Source organism: Parasteatoda tepidariorum, chromosome 10 (assembly GCF_982258835.1).
Source record: "Parasteatoda tepidariorum strain Cologne lab strain chromosome 10, Ptep-v5.0, whole genome shotgun sequence".
In the NCBI taxonomy this organism is placed as follows: domain Eukaryota; kingdom Metazoa; phylum Arthropoda; class Arachnida; order Araneae; family Theridiidae; genus Parasteatoda; species Parasteatoda tepidariorum.
The window spans coordinates 11,674,148-11,689,735 of record NC_141764.1 but is presented as its reverse complement, the minus strand read 5'-3'; positions in this window follow the sequence as shown (position 1 = coordinate 11,689,735).

Below are 15,588 nucleotides of genomic sequence, written 5' to 3'. Positions count from 1 at the left end.
TCAAGTCGCCGGACTAGTAACTGACAGCTGGGGCTAGGGGGCGCAGGTTCGATTCCCAGCATTGTTATAAAAAAATTCTTGATTTTTCTTTCGCCTATTTTGCATTACATTATTTTTTCAATGCGTTTTTCTATATTTTAGAGGATCCTACATATAGGATATAATTTTTTAAAATTGTTAAAATTTCGAATAATGCGTAAAAACTGGAAAAATCCAGGAAAATTGGCTTATTTCCCTATTTTAAATTATTTTTACAATATATTCGACGGTTTCTCATGCGTAAGGTGTTCTATGAATAAATTTGTGCATCTTTCTTTGTTAAAGAACGCATAATGGAATATTAATAGAAATATAATAAAAAAAATAAAATGTCGTTGTGGGGTTCGAATGTCGAAGTCGTCTAACTCCCTTTAATATTAAGGTATAATTTTCAAACTCGGACCCTAAATAGTGGTCTATGGTCCAAACATATCTGCTGCTGGAAATTTTTATAGGTGAATTAGGGGGTGCAGGGGGGTCCTCAAAGTTCTATTGCATAGCTGAATGTGAGAGGACTTTTGAAGAGAAATTGTGGCAGGCATCTCGTGATCTAGTGGTATGGTGGTCAAGACGCCGGACTAATAACTGATGGCTGGGGCGAGGGGGTGCAGGTTTGATTCCCAGCTCAGGCAAATTAACAAAAAAAAATTTTTTTCGCCTATTCTGCATTATATTATTTTTTCAATGCGTTTCTATATTTTAGAGGATCCTACATATAGGATATAATTTTTATAAATTGTTAAAATTTCGAATAAAGTGTAATAACTGGAAAAATCCAGGAAAATTGGCTTATTTCCATATTTTAAATTATTTTTAAAATATATTCGAAAGTTTCTCATGCGTAAGGTGTTTTGTAAGTAAAATTGTGCATCTTTCTTTGTTAAAGAACGCATAACGGAATATTAATAAAAATATAATAAATAAAATAAAATGTCGGGGTGGGGTTCGAATGTCGAAGCCGTCTAACTCCCTTTAATATTAAGCTATAATTTTCAAACTCGGACCCCAAATAGGGGACTATGGTCCAAACATTTCTGTAGCAGGAAATTTTTATAGGTGAATTAGGGGGAGAAGGGGGACCCTCAAAGATCTATTGCATAGCTGAGAGTGAGAGAAGTTTTGAAGAGAAATTGTGGCAGGCCTTTCGTGATTTAGTGGTATGGTGGTCAAGACGCCGGACTAGTAACTGACAGCTGGGGCGAGAGGGCGCAGGTTCGATTACCAGCATTGTTACAAAAAGAATTCTCTTTTTTTCTTTCGCCTATTTTGCATTACATTATTTTTTCAATGCGTCTTTCTATATTTTAGAGGATCCTACATATAGGATATAATTTTTTTAAATTGTTAAAATTTCGAATAATGTGTAAAAACTGGACAAATCCATGAAAATTGGCTTATTTCCCTATTTTAAATTATTTTTACAATATATTCGACGGTTTCTCATGCGTAAGGTGTTCTATGAGTAAAATTGTGCATCTTTCTTTGTTAAAGAACGCATAATGGAATATTAATAGAAATATAATAAAAAAAATAAAATGTCGTTGTGGGGTTCGAATGTCGAAGCCGTCTAACTCCCTTTAATATTAAGCTATTATTTTCAAACTCAGACCCTAAATAGTGGTCTATGGTCCAAACATATCTGCTGCTGGAAATTTTTATAGGTGAATTAGGGGGTGCAGAGGGGTCCTCAAAGTTCTATTGCAGAGCTGAATGTAAGAGGACTTTTGAAGAGAAATTGTGGCAGGCATTTCGTGATCTAGTGGTATGGTGGTCAAGACGCCGGACTAATAACTGATGGCTGGGGCGAGGGGGTGCAGGTTTGATTCCCAGCTCAGGCAAATTAACAAAAAAAAATTTTTTTCGCCTATTCTGCATTATATTATTTTTTCAATGCGTTTCTATATTTTAGAGGATCCTACATATAGGATATAATTTTTATAAATTGTTAAAATTTCGAATAAAGTGTAATAACTGGAAAAATCCAGGAAAATTGGCTTATTTCCATATTTTAAATTATTTTTAAAATATATTCGAAAGTTTCTCATGCGTAAGGTGTTTTGTAAGTAAAATTGTGCATCTTTCTTTGTTAAAGAACGCATAACGGAATATTAATAAAAATATAATAAATAAAATAAAATGTCGGGGTGGGGTTCGAATGTCGAAGCCGTCTAACTCCCTTTAATATTAAGCTATAATTTTCAAACTCGGACCCCAAATAGGGGACTATGGTCCAAACATTTCTGTAGCAGGAAATTTTTATAGGTGAATTAGGGGGAGAAGGGGGACCCTCAAAGATCTATTGCATAGCTGAGAGTGAGAGGAGTTTTGAAGAGAAATTGTGGCAGGCCTTTCGTGATATAGTGGTATGGTGGTCAAGACGCCGAACTAGCAACTGACGGCTGGGGCGAGGGGGCGCAGGTTCGATTCCCAGCATTGTTACAAAAATTTTTTTTTTTTCTTTCGCCTATTTTGCATTATATTACTTTTTTATTGTGTTATTCTATATTTTAGAGGATCCTACATATAGGATATAATTTTTTTAAATTGTTAAAATTTCGAATAATGTGTAAAAACTGGAAAAATCCAGGAAAATTGGCTTATTTCAATATTTTAAATTATTTTTACAATATATTCGACGGTTTCTCATGCGTAAGGTGTTCTATGAGTAAAATTGTGCATCTTTCTTTGTTAAGGAACGCATAATGGAATATTAATAGAAATATAATAAATAAAATAAAATGTCGGGGTGGGTTTCGAATGCCGAAGTCGTCTAACTCCCTTTAATATTAAGCTATAATTTTCAAACTCGGACCCTAAATAGTGGTCTATGGTCCAAACATATCTGCTGCTGGAAATTTTTATAAGTGAATTAGGGGGTGCAGGGGGGTCCTCAAAGTTCTATTGCATAACTGAGAGTGAGAGGAGTTTTGAAGAGAAATTGTGGCAGGCTTCCTGTGATATAGTGGTATGGTGGTCAAGACGCCGAACTAGCAACTGACGGCTGGGGCGAGGGGGCGCAGGTTCGATTCCCAGCATTGTTACAAAAAAAAAATTCTTTTTTTTTTCTTTCGCCTATTTTGCATTACATTATTTTTTCAATGCGTCTTTCTATATTTTAAAGGATCCTACATATAGGATATAATTTTTTTAAATTGTTAAAATTTCGAATAATGTGTAAAAACTGGAAAAATCCAGGAAAATTGGCTTATTTCCATATTTTAAATTATTTTTAAAATATATTCGAAAGTTTCTCATGCGTAAGGTGTTCTATAAGTAAAATTGTGCATCTTTCTTAGTTAAAGAACGCATAATGGAATATTAATAGAAATATAATAAATAAAATAAAATGTCGGGGTGGGTTTCGAATGCCGAAGTCGTCTAACTCCCTTTAATATTAAGCTATAATTTTCAAACTCGGACCCTAAATAGTGGTCTATGGTCCAAACATATCTGCTGCTGGAATTTTTTATAGGTGAATTAGGGGGTGCAAGGGGGCCCTCAAAGTTCTATTGCATAGCTGAGAGTGAGAGGAGTTTTGAAGAGAAATTGTGGCAGGCTTCCTGTGATATAGTGGTATGGTGGTCAAGACGCCGAACTAGCAACTGACGGCTGGGGCGAGGGGGCGCAGGTTCGATTCCCAGCATTGTTACAAAAATTTTTTTTTTTTTCTTTCGCCTATTTTGCATTATATTACTTTTTTATTGTGTTATTCTATATTTTAGAGGATCCTACATATAGGATATAATTTTTTTAAATTGTTAAAATTTCGAATAATGTGTAAAAACTGGAAAAATCCAGGAAAATTGGCTTATTTCAATATTTTAAATTATTTTTACAATATATTCGACGGTTTCTCATGCGTAAGGTGTTCTATGAGTAAAATTGTGCATCTTTCTTTGTTAAGGAACGCATAATGGAATATTAATAGAAATATAATAAATAAAATAAAATGTCGGGGTGGGTTTCGAATGCCGAAGTCGTCTAACTCCCTTTAATATTAAGCTATAATTTTCAAACTCGGACCCTAAATAGTGGTCTATGGTCCAAACATATCTGCTGCTGGAAATTTTTATAAGTGAATTAGGGGGTGCAGGGGGGTCCTCAAAGTTCTATTGCATAACTGAGAGTGAGAGGAGTTTTGAAGAGAAATTGTGGCAGGCTTCCTGTGATATAGTGGTATGGTGGTCAAGACGCCGAACTAGCAACTGACGGCTGGGGCGAGGGGGCGCAGGTTCGATTCCCAGCCTTGTTACAAAAAAAATTCTTTTTTTTTCTTTCGCCTATTTTGCATTACATTATTTTTTCAATGCGTTTTTCTATATTTTAGAGGATCCTACATATAGGATATAATTTTTTTAAATTGTTAAAATTTCGAATAATGTGTAAAAACTGGAAAAATCCAGGAAAATTGGCTTATTTCCCTATTTTAAATTATTTTTACAATATATTCGACGGTTTCTCATGCGTAAGGTGTTCTATGAATAAATTTGTGCATCTTTCTTTGTTAAAGAACGCATAATGGAATATTAATAGAAATATAATAAATAAAATAAAATGTCGGGGTGGGGTTCGAATGTCGAAGCCGTCTAACTCCCTTTAATATTAAGCTATAATTTTCAAACTCGGACCCTAAATAGTGGTTTATGGTCCAAACATATCTGCTGCTGGAATTTTTTATAGGTGAATTATGGGGAGCAGGGGGGCCCTCAAAATTCTATTGCATAGCTGAGAGTGAGAGGAGTTTTGAAGAGAAATTGTGGCAGGCTTTTCGTGATTTAGTGGTATGGTGGTCAAGACGCCGGACTAGTAACTGATAGCTGGGGCTAGGGGGCGCAGGTTCGATTCCCAGCATTGTTACAAAAAAAATTCTTTTTTTTTCTTTCGCCTATTTTGCATTACATTATTTTTTCAATGCGTTTTTCTATATTTTAGAAGATCCTACATATAGGATATAATTTTTTTATATTGTTAAAATTTCGAATAATGTGTAAAAACTGGAAAAATCCAGGAAAATTGGCGTGTTTCCCTATTTTAAATTATTTTTACAATATATTCGACGGTTTCTCATGCGTAAGGTGTTCTATGTGTAAAATTGTGCGTCTTTCTTTGTTAAAGAACGCATAATGGAATATTAATAGAAATATAATAAATAAAATAAAATGTCGGGGTGGGTTTCGAATGCCGAAGTCGTCTAACTCCCTTTAATATTAAGCTATAATTTTCAAACTCGGACCCTAAATAGTGGTCTATGGTCCAAACATATCTGCTGCTGGAATTTTTTATAGGTGAATTAGGGGGTGCAAGGGGGCCCTCAAAGTTCTATTGCATAGCTGAGAGTGAGAGGAGTTTTGAAGAGAAATTGTGGCAGGCTTCCTGTGATATAGTGGTATGGTGGTCAAGACGCCGAACTAGCAACTGACGGCTGGGGCGAGGGGGCGCAGGTTCGATTCCCAGCATTGTTACAAAAAAATTTTTTTTTTTTTCTTTCGCCTATTTTGCATTATATTACTTTTTTATTGTGTTATTCTATATTTTAGAGGATCCTACATATAGGATATAATTTTTTTAAATTGTTAAAATTTCGAATAATGTGTAAAAACTGGAAAAATCCAGGAAAATTGGCTTATTTCAATATTTTAAATTATTTTTACAATATATTCGACGGTTTCTCATGCGTAAGGTGTTCTATGAGTAAAATTGTGCATCTTTCTTTGTTAAGGAACGCATAATGGAATATTAATAGAAATATAATAAATAAAATAAAATGTCGGGGTGGGTTTCGAATGCCGAAGTCGTCTAACTCCCTTTAATATTAAGCTATAATTTTCAAACTCGGACCCTAAATAGTGGTCTATGGTCCAAACATATCTGCTGCTGGAAATTTTTATAAGTGAATTAGGGGGTGCAGGGGGGTCCTCAAAGTTCTATTGCATAACTGAGAGTGAGAGGAGTTTTGAAGAGAAATTGTGGCAGACTTTTCGTGATTTAGTGGTATGGTGGTCAAGACTCCGGACTAGTAATTGACAGCTGGGGCGAGGGGGCGCAGGTTCGATTCCCAGCATTGTTCCAAAAAAAAAATTCTTTTTTTTTTCTTTCGCCTATTTTGCATTACATTATTTTTTCAATGCGTCTTTCTATATTTTAAAGGATCCTACATATAGGATATAATTTTTTTAAATTGTTAAAATTTCGAATAATGTGTAAAAACTGGAAAAATCCAGGAAAATTGGCTTATTTCCATATTTTAAATTATTTTTAAAATATATTCGAAAGTTTCTCATGCGTAAGGTGTTCTATAAGTAAAATTGTGCATCTTTCTTAGTTAAAGAACGCATAATGGAATATTAATAGAAATATAATAAATAAAATAAAATGTCGGGGTGGGTTTCGAATGCCGAAGTCGTCTAACTCCCTTTAATATTAAGCTATAATTTTCAAACTCGGCCCCTGAATAGTGGTCTATGGTCCAAACATATCTGCTGCTGGAATTTTTTATAGGTGAATTAGGGGGTGCAAGGGGGCCCTCAAAGTTCTATTGCATAGCTGAGAGTGAGAAGAGTTTTGAAGAGAAATTGTGGCAGGCTTCCTGTGATATAGTGGTATGGTGGTCAAGACGCCGAACTAGCAACTGACGGCTGGGGCGAGGGGGCGCAGGTTCGATTCCCAGCATTGTTACAAAAAATTTTTTTTTTTTTCTTTCGCCTATTTTGCATTATATTACTTTTTTATTGTGTTATTCTATATTTTAGAGGATCCTACATATAGGATATAATTTTTTTAAATTGTTAAAATTTCGAATAATGTGTAAAAATTGGAAAAATCCAGGAAAATTGGCTTATTTCAATATTTTAAATTATTTTTACAATATATTCGACGGTTTCTCATGCGTAAGGTGTTCTATGAGTAAAATTGTGCATCTTTCTTTGTTAAGGAACGCATAATGGAATATTAATAGAAATATAATAAATAAAATAAAATGTCGGGGTGGGTTTCGAATGCCGAAGTCGTCTAACTCCCTTTAATATTAAGCTATAATTTTCAAACTCGGACCCTTAATAGTGGTCTATGGTCCAAACATATCTGCTGCTGGAAATTTTTATAAGTGAATTAGGGGGTGCAGGGGGGTCCTCAAAGTTCTATTGCATAACTGAGAGTGAGAGGAGTTTTGAAGAGAAATTGTGGCAGGCTTTTCGTGATTTAGTGGTATGGTGGTCAAGACGCCGGACTAGTAACTGATAGCTGGGGCTAGGGGGCGCAGGTTCGATTCCCAGCATTGTTACAAAAAAAATTCTTTTTTTTTCTTTCGCCTATTTTGCATTACATTATTTTTTCAATGCGTTTTTCTATATTTTAGAAGATCCTACATATAGGATATAATTTTTTTATATTGTTAAAATTTCGAATAATGTGTAAAAACTGGAAAAATCCAGGAAAATTGGCGTGTTTCCCTATTTTAAATTATTTTTACAATATATTCGACGGTTTCTCATGCGTAAGGTGTTCTATGTGTAAAATTGTGCGTCTTTCTTTGTTAAAGAACGCATAATGGAATATTAATAGAAATATAATAAATAAAATAAAATGTCGGGGTGGGTTTCGAATGCCGAAGTCGTCTAACTCCCTTTAATATTAAGCTATAATTTTCAAACTCGGACCCTAAATAGTGGTCTATGGTCCAAACATATCTGCTGCTGGAATTTTTTATAGGTGAATTAGGGGGTGCAAGGGGGCCCTCAAAGTTCTATTGCATAGCTGAGAGTGAGAGGAGTTTTGAAGAGAAATTGTGGCAGGCTTCCTGTGATATAGTGGTATGGTGGTCAAGACGCCGAACTAGCAACTGACGGCTGGGGCGAGGGGGCGCAGGTTCGATTCCCAGCATTGTTACAAAAAAATTTTTTTTTTTTTCTTTCGCCTATTTTGCATTATATTACTTTTTTATTGTGTTATTCTATATTTTAGAGGATCCTACATATAGGATATAATTTTTTTAAATTGTTAAAATTTCGAATAATGTGTAAAAACTGGAAAAATCCAGGAAAATTGGCTTATTTCAATATTTTAAATTATTTTTACAATATATTCGACGGTTTCTCATGCGTAAGGTGTTCTATGAGTAAAATTGTGCATCTTTCTTTGTTAAGGAACGCATAATGGAATATTAATAGAAATATAATAAATAAAATAAAATGTCGGGGTGGGTTTCGAATGCCGAAGTCGTCTAACTCCCTTTAATATTAAGCTATAATTTTCAAACTCGGACCCTAAATAGTGGTCTATGGTCCAAACATATCTGCTGCTGGAAATTTTTATAAGTGAATTAGGGGGTGCAGGGGGGTCCTCAAAGTTCTATTGCATAACTGAGAGTGAGAGGAGTTTTGAAGAGAAATTGTGGCAGACTTTTCGTGATTTAGTGGTATGGTGGTCAAGACTCCGGACTAGTAATTGACAGCTGGGGCGAGGGGGCGCAGGTTCGATTCCCAGCATTGTTCCAAAAAAAAAATTCTTTTTTTTTTCTTTCGCCTATTTTGCATTACATTATTTTTTCAATGCGTCTTTCTATATTTTAAAGGATCCTACATATAGGATATAATTTTTTTAAATTGTTAAAATTTCGAATAATGTGTAAAAACTGGAAAAATCCAGGAAAATTGGCTTATTTCCATATTTTAAATTATTTTTAAAATATATTCGAAAGTTTCTCATGCGTAAGGTGTTCTATAAGTAAAATTGTGCATCTTTCTTAGTTAAAGAACGCATAATGGAATATTAATAGAAATATAATAAATAAAATAAAATGTCGGGGTGGGTTTCGAATGCCGAAGTCGTCTAACTCCCTTTAATATTAAGCTATAATTTTCAAACTCGGCCCCTGAATAGTGGTCTATGGTCCAAACATATCTGCTGCTGGAATTTTTTATAGGTGAATTAGGGGGTGCAAGGGGGCCCTCAAAGTTCTATTGCATAGCTGAGAGTGAGAAGAGTTTTGAAGAGAAATTGTGGCAGGCTTCCTGTGATATAGTGGTATGGTGGTCAAGACGCCGAACTAGCAACTGACGGCTGGGGCGAGGGGGCGCAGGTTCGATTCCCAGCATTGTTACAAAAAATTTTTTTTTTTTTCTTTCGCCTATTTTGCATTATATTACTTTTTTATTGTGTTATTCTATATTTTAGAGGATCCTACATATAGGATATAATTTTTTTAAATTGTTAAAATTTCGAATAATGTGTAAAAATTGGAAAAATCCAGGAAAATTGGCTTATTTCAATATTTTAAATTATTTTTACAATATATTCGACGGTTTCTCATGCGTAAGGTGTTCTATGAGTAAAATTGTGCATCTTTCTTTGTTAAGGAACGCATAATGGAATATTAATAGAAATATAATAAATAAAATAAAATGTCGGGGTGGGTTTCGAATGCCGAAGTCGTCTAACTCCCTTTAATATTAAGCTATAATTTTCAAACTCGGACCCTTAATAGTGGTCTATGGTCCAAACATATCTGCTGCTGGAAATTTTTATAAGTGAATTAGGGGGTGCAGGGGGGTCCTCAAAGTTCTATTGCATAACTGAGAGTGAGAGGAGTTTTGAAGAGAAATTGTGGCAGGCTTCCTGTGATATAGTGGTATGGTGGTCAAGACGCCGAACTAGCAACTGACGGCTGGGGCGAGGGGGCGCAGGTTCGGTTCTCAGCATTGTTACAAAAAAAATTTTTTTTTTCTTTCGCCTATTTTGCATTATATTACTTTTTTATTGTGTTATTCTATATTTTAGAGGATCCTACATATAGGATATAATTTTTTTAAATTGTTAAAATTTCGAATAATGTGTAAAAACTGGAAAAATCCAGGAAAATTGGCTTATTTCAATATTTTAAATTATTTTTACAATATATTCGACGGTTTCTCATGCGTAAGGTGTTCTATGAGTAAAATTGTGCATCTTTCTTTGTTAAAGAACGCATAATGGAATATTAATAGAAATATAATAAATAAAAAATGTCGGGGTGGGGTTCGAATGTCGAAGCCGTCTAACTCCCTTTAATATTAAGCTATAATTTTCAAACTCGGTCCCTAATTAGTGGTCTATGGTCCAAACATATCTGCTGCTGGAAATTTTTATAGGTGAATTAGGGGGTGCAGGGGGGCCCTCAAATTTCTATTGCAAGCTGAGAGTGAGAGGAGTTTTGAAGAGAAATTGTGGCAGGATTTTCGTGATTTAGTGGTATGGTGGTCAATATGCCGGACTAGTAAGTGACAGCTAGGGCTTGGGGGCGCAGGTTCGATTCCCAGCCTTGTTACAAAAAAAATTCTTTTTTTTTCTTTCGCCTATTTTGCATTACATTATTTTTTCAATGCGTTTTTCTATATTTTAGAAGATCCTACAAATAGGATATAATTTTTTTAAATTGTTAAAATTTGGAATAATGTGTAAAAACTGGAAAAATCCAGGAAAATTGGCTTATTTCCCTATTTTAAATTATTTTTACAATATATTCGACGGTTTCTCATGCGTAAGGTGTTCTATGAGTTAAATTGTGCATCTTTCTTTGTTAAAGAACGCATAATGGAATATTAATAGAAATATAATAAATAAAATAAAATGTCGGGGTGGGGTTCGAATGTCGAAGCCGTCTAACTCCCTTTAATATTAAGCTATAATTTTCAAACTCGGACCCTAAATAGTGGTCTATGGTCCAAACATATCTGCTGCTGGAAATTTTTATAGGTGAATTAGGGGGTGCAGGGGGGCCCTCAAAGTTCTATTGCATAGCTGAGAGTGAGAGGATTTTTGAAGAGAAGTTGTGGCAGGTTTTTCGTGATTTAGTGGTATGGTGGTCAAGACGCCGGACTAGTAACTGACAGCTGGGGCTAGGGGGCGCAGGTTCGATTCCCAGCATTGTTACAAAAATTAATCTTTTTTTTTCTTTCGCGTATTTTGCATTACATTATTTTTTCAATGCGTTTTTCTATATTTTAGAGGATCATACATATAGGATATAATTTTTTTAAATTTTTAAAATTTCGAATAATGTGTAAAAACTGGAAAAATCTAGGAAAATTGGCTTATTTCCCTATTTTAAATTATTTTTACAATATATTCGATGGTTTCTCATGCGTAAGGTGTTCTATGAGTAAAATAGTGCATCTTTCTTTGTTAAGGAACGCTTAATGGAATAATAATAAAAATATAATAAATAAAATAAAATGTCGGGGTGGAGTTCGAATTTCGAAGCCGTCTAACTCCCTTTAATATTAAGTTATAATTTTCAAACTCGGACCCTAAATAGGGGCCTATGGTCCAAACATATCTGCTGCAGGAAAATTTTATAGCTGAATAAGGGGGTGCAGGGAAGCCCTCAAAGTTCTATTGCATACCTGACAGTGAGAGGACTTTTGAAGAGAAATTGTGGCAGGCTTCTCGTGATCGAGTGGTATGGTGGTCAAGGCGCCGGATTAGTAACTGACGGCTGGGTCAAGGGGGCGCAGGTTCGATTCCCAGCTTTGTCAACTTTCAAAAAAAAATTCTTTATTTATTCTTTCGCCTATTTTGCATTATATTATTTTTTCAATGCGTTTTTCTATATTTCAGAGGATCCTAGATATAGGATATAATTTTTTTAAATTGTTAAAATTTCGAATAATGTGTAAAAACTATAAAAATCTATTAAAATTGGCTTATTTCCATATTTTAATTTATTTTTACAATATATTCGACAGTTTCTCATGCGTAAGGTGTTCTATGAGTAAAATTGTGCATCTTTCTTTGTTAAAGAACGCATAATGGAATAATAATAAAAATATAATAAATAAAATAAAATGTCGGGGAGAGTTCGAATTTCGAAGCCGTTTAACTCCCTTTAATATTAAGTTATAATTTTCAAACTCGTACCCTAAATAGGGGTCTATGGTTCAAACATATCTGCTGCAGGAAATTTTTATAGGTGAATTAGAGGGTGCAGGGGGCCCCTCAAAGGTTTATTGCATAGCTGACCCTCAGAGGGCTTTTGAAGCGAAATTGTTACAGACTTCTTGTGTTCGAGTGGTCTGGTGGTCAAGACACCGGAGTAGTAACTGACGGCTGGGGCGAGGGGGCGTAGGTTCGAATCCCAGCTTCATTAACTTTTCAAAAAAAATTCTATTTTTTCTTCCGATTATTTTGCATTATATTATTTTTTCAATGTGTTTTTTCATATTTTAGTGGGTGCTACATATAGGAAATAATTTTTTTACAACATTAAAATGGCGAATAATGGGTAAAAACTTTAAAAATCCAGGAAAATTGGCTTATTTCCATTGTTTTAAACAAAATTTGCTTTTAACTACATTCAATTTAAAAAAAAAAGTCTCTTGCTCTTTAAATCTTTATTTAAACAAATAAGGTTTAAAACAAATGTCACTTGAAATTATTTCAAAAATACATGTTTATATATATATAAAAAATAAAATTTAAGCATCGAATAATTTTTTTTAATAAAAATACATAACAATCTCAAACAACTTGCTGTTTGAATTTTCAATTGTTGGTTTCATTTCATGGAACATTTCTGATAGATCTTTTTTGAGACAAAAAATTAAAAAATTAAAATATTTCTAAAAAGTATTATTATGCAAAGGACTCTTTTAATGACATGCAGTTAAGTATTTGCATTAATTTATATCTTTACGAAATTCATGTAAAATTTCTCAAACGAAACTCTGCGTTATAAATACTTTGAATATGCCTAGTTCACGCAAAATTATGCTTCTATCGATCTGTCATCTCAGATAGAAAGTAAAATATTAGTAATAAATAAGGTTTTTTTTAGAATTTTTAATGGTCCACTGTCTCGCCTAAAAACTGATTACTTACTTGAGCAAAAACCTCAAAAAATAAGCAATTAGTACTCGGTTCTTTTTTCTTGATTATGCAGAGTGGGTCGATAATCAGGTGTAAAAGCAATATTTTTCTGATAAATTTATAGCAAGATATAAGGAATTTACAGTGTGCAACTTTTCTTCAATTTTCATACATCCAAAAAACCTTTGTATTTATGATATTTATAATTGACTTTCTACACTATCTTAATGCTGGTAAGACTTACATAAGCAAATTAAAAATGAAAATCTCGATAGTTTGTGCCGATTTTGATGTGGGTTTTTATTTTGTTTCTTCTAATGTTTATAAACAATGTCTTGATATCTTCTTAATAAAATTTGAAGAAAAATGCTGTTATTAACTAAGTTGGGATTTTTGCTGTTTTCACTGTTGGTAAGTTTCTTAAGATATACAGTCCCTAACCAAATTATTAGACGCACTATAATATTCTATGTAAAATCTAAATTATCAGGCAATGCTATGCAGCTTTATTATTTTTAATTTGCTGAAACCGATTTGCACTTGTTTACCTCCGTGTATCAATTGATTAACATTGTAATGCAATACGTTAAAAATAAATTCAAATAGGAAGTATATAAGAAAATCTGAATAATAACCCATTGCATGTATGTTTAAATATAAAAGTATTACCTATAAACTCGTATAAAACACTCAATTATTAAAACACTACTGTGAGTTAAATAATTTGGTCTAATTATTCTAATATACTAATATAATACCTGATATTATAAATATTCTATACTTATATAATATATCGTTTAATTTATCCAATCGACGAAGTTATATTGTATATTGTGTAATTTAACCCATTGATATGCGAATGTAAACAAGTACTGATAGAGAAAGTAAAAGACATGGCAATGCCCGTATTAAGGGGGACAGTTTTCTTGTCTACTGGACGAGTGGAATGGGTTTTCAAATATTTTAAATATTGAGGAAAAAAAATTCCATTATTGTTAATATAAGATTCTCTGTTACTTGCTTCATGATATAGAAATACTTAACAGTTGTACCTGCAATAAAATTGTTAAATATTTAGGAGTTTTTCTTAAGATCAGAGACATTATTATCTTGTCGTTTTGAAACCTTCTGCGGCCATCGCTTTTGACAATGCATTGACAATGTTTGAGGATATGACGTTTTCGTTAGCATCCCAATACTTCAGAGCTTTCTACGTTGATGTTAAAAGATGAGTTTTGTGCTGGATACAATGATGACTGAAGATTCCGTTTCATACCTGGTGTATGAAGATTCAACTTGTGTGCTTAGTATCACGGTATTTGGAGATTGAGCATCTTTCTCTGTGTGGTGCTCTTTATAGATGAGTTTCCTGCTTTTTTATGCGGTATTGCGTAATTTGTTAACATGTCTTTTGAGCTTAATATGCGACGTAACTACCACTGCGATTATTAAGCATCAATTCACTAGTATATAATATATGCTAACTTGATTCTATCTTGAGGCATTTTTTGATAGGTGAAGGTTGGCATTGGACGTCCGGTGGCTGAGTGGTAGCGCTTCGCGTTTCCGTGTCACAGGTCCTGGGTTCGATCCTCGGGGCGGGCAAGGTTGACTCAGCCTTTCATCCCTTCAGTGGGTCGATAAAAGAGTATCAAGCATGCTTGGAAACTAGATACTGGTGGCTGACGAACTGCCCGGAACATCTGTACCCTGCACCCCAGAGCCCAAGGCTAAGAAAACTGAGATGGGCACAGTAGGCCTTTGCCCTCTATAGGCTGTCGCGCCACTGAGTTTAGTTTAGAAGGTTGGCATTGTCTAATAGTCTTTCCCCAAATTGGTGACTTGCGGACGTGATATGATCCAGACTACTTCGATGGATGGTCCTCATTGAACAGTTGACTTGCAATCTGTAACTGCGTCATCGTCCTCCTACCGCTGTTGCTGCTCAGTCTCATTCACACTCAGCGGGATCCTGCACACTCTCGACTGCTAATAGCAACATAGGAGTGACCACACGCACAACCATGATCTTATTACAGCTCTCGAGGCTAAAGCTCAAAACCCGGTGTCTTTAATCCATCTCTCCCGGACTAGTAGTATCCGTTCATCGAATTTTATCCCTGATAAAATTCTGATTGGGGGAGTATTGTGGCGTAACTACGACTACGATTATTAAACATCAATTCAATAGTATATAAGAAATGCTAACTTGATTCAATCTTGAGGATGAAGGTTGGCATTTTCCAATAGTCTTTCCCAAGAAATACAATAATTTTCAGTGCTTAAGATTTGACTTCTGTGCTTAGTAAGGTGGATGTTTGAAGACACAATATCTGAGCATAGCGTGAGGATTTTTAAAGATTCGACATTTTGGTGAGTGCAATGGTGTTTAAGGTATCAATATTATCCCGACAGGTGTTTGAAGTCTCCACTTTTGTGCATAGTACGATGGTATTTGAAAATACAACTTCTGTGCTTAGAGTTGCGGTTTTTATGGAAAGGTATTCCGTGATATATGCTAACTTGATTCTATCTTCAGGCATTTTTTGATAGGTGAAGGTTGGCATTGGACGCCCGGTGGCTGAGTGGTAGCGCTTCGCTTTTAATACAGTAATGCTTTATTTTAAGATGAGCCATTTGAGCTTATTATGGTTGCCTTTTAAGATACGACTATTGATTTTTAAATCGGTGCTTTTGAAAGACAAGACC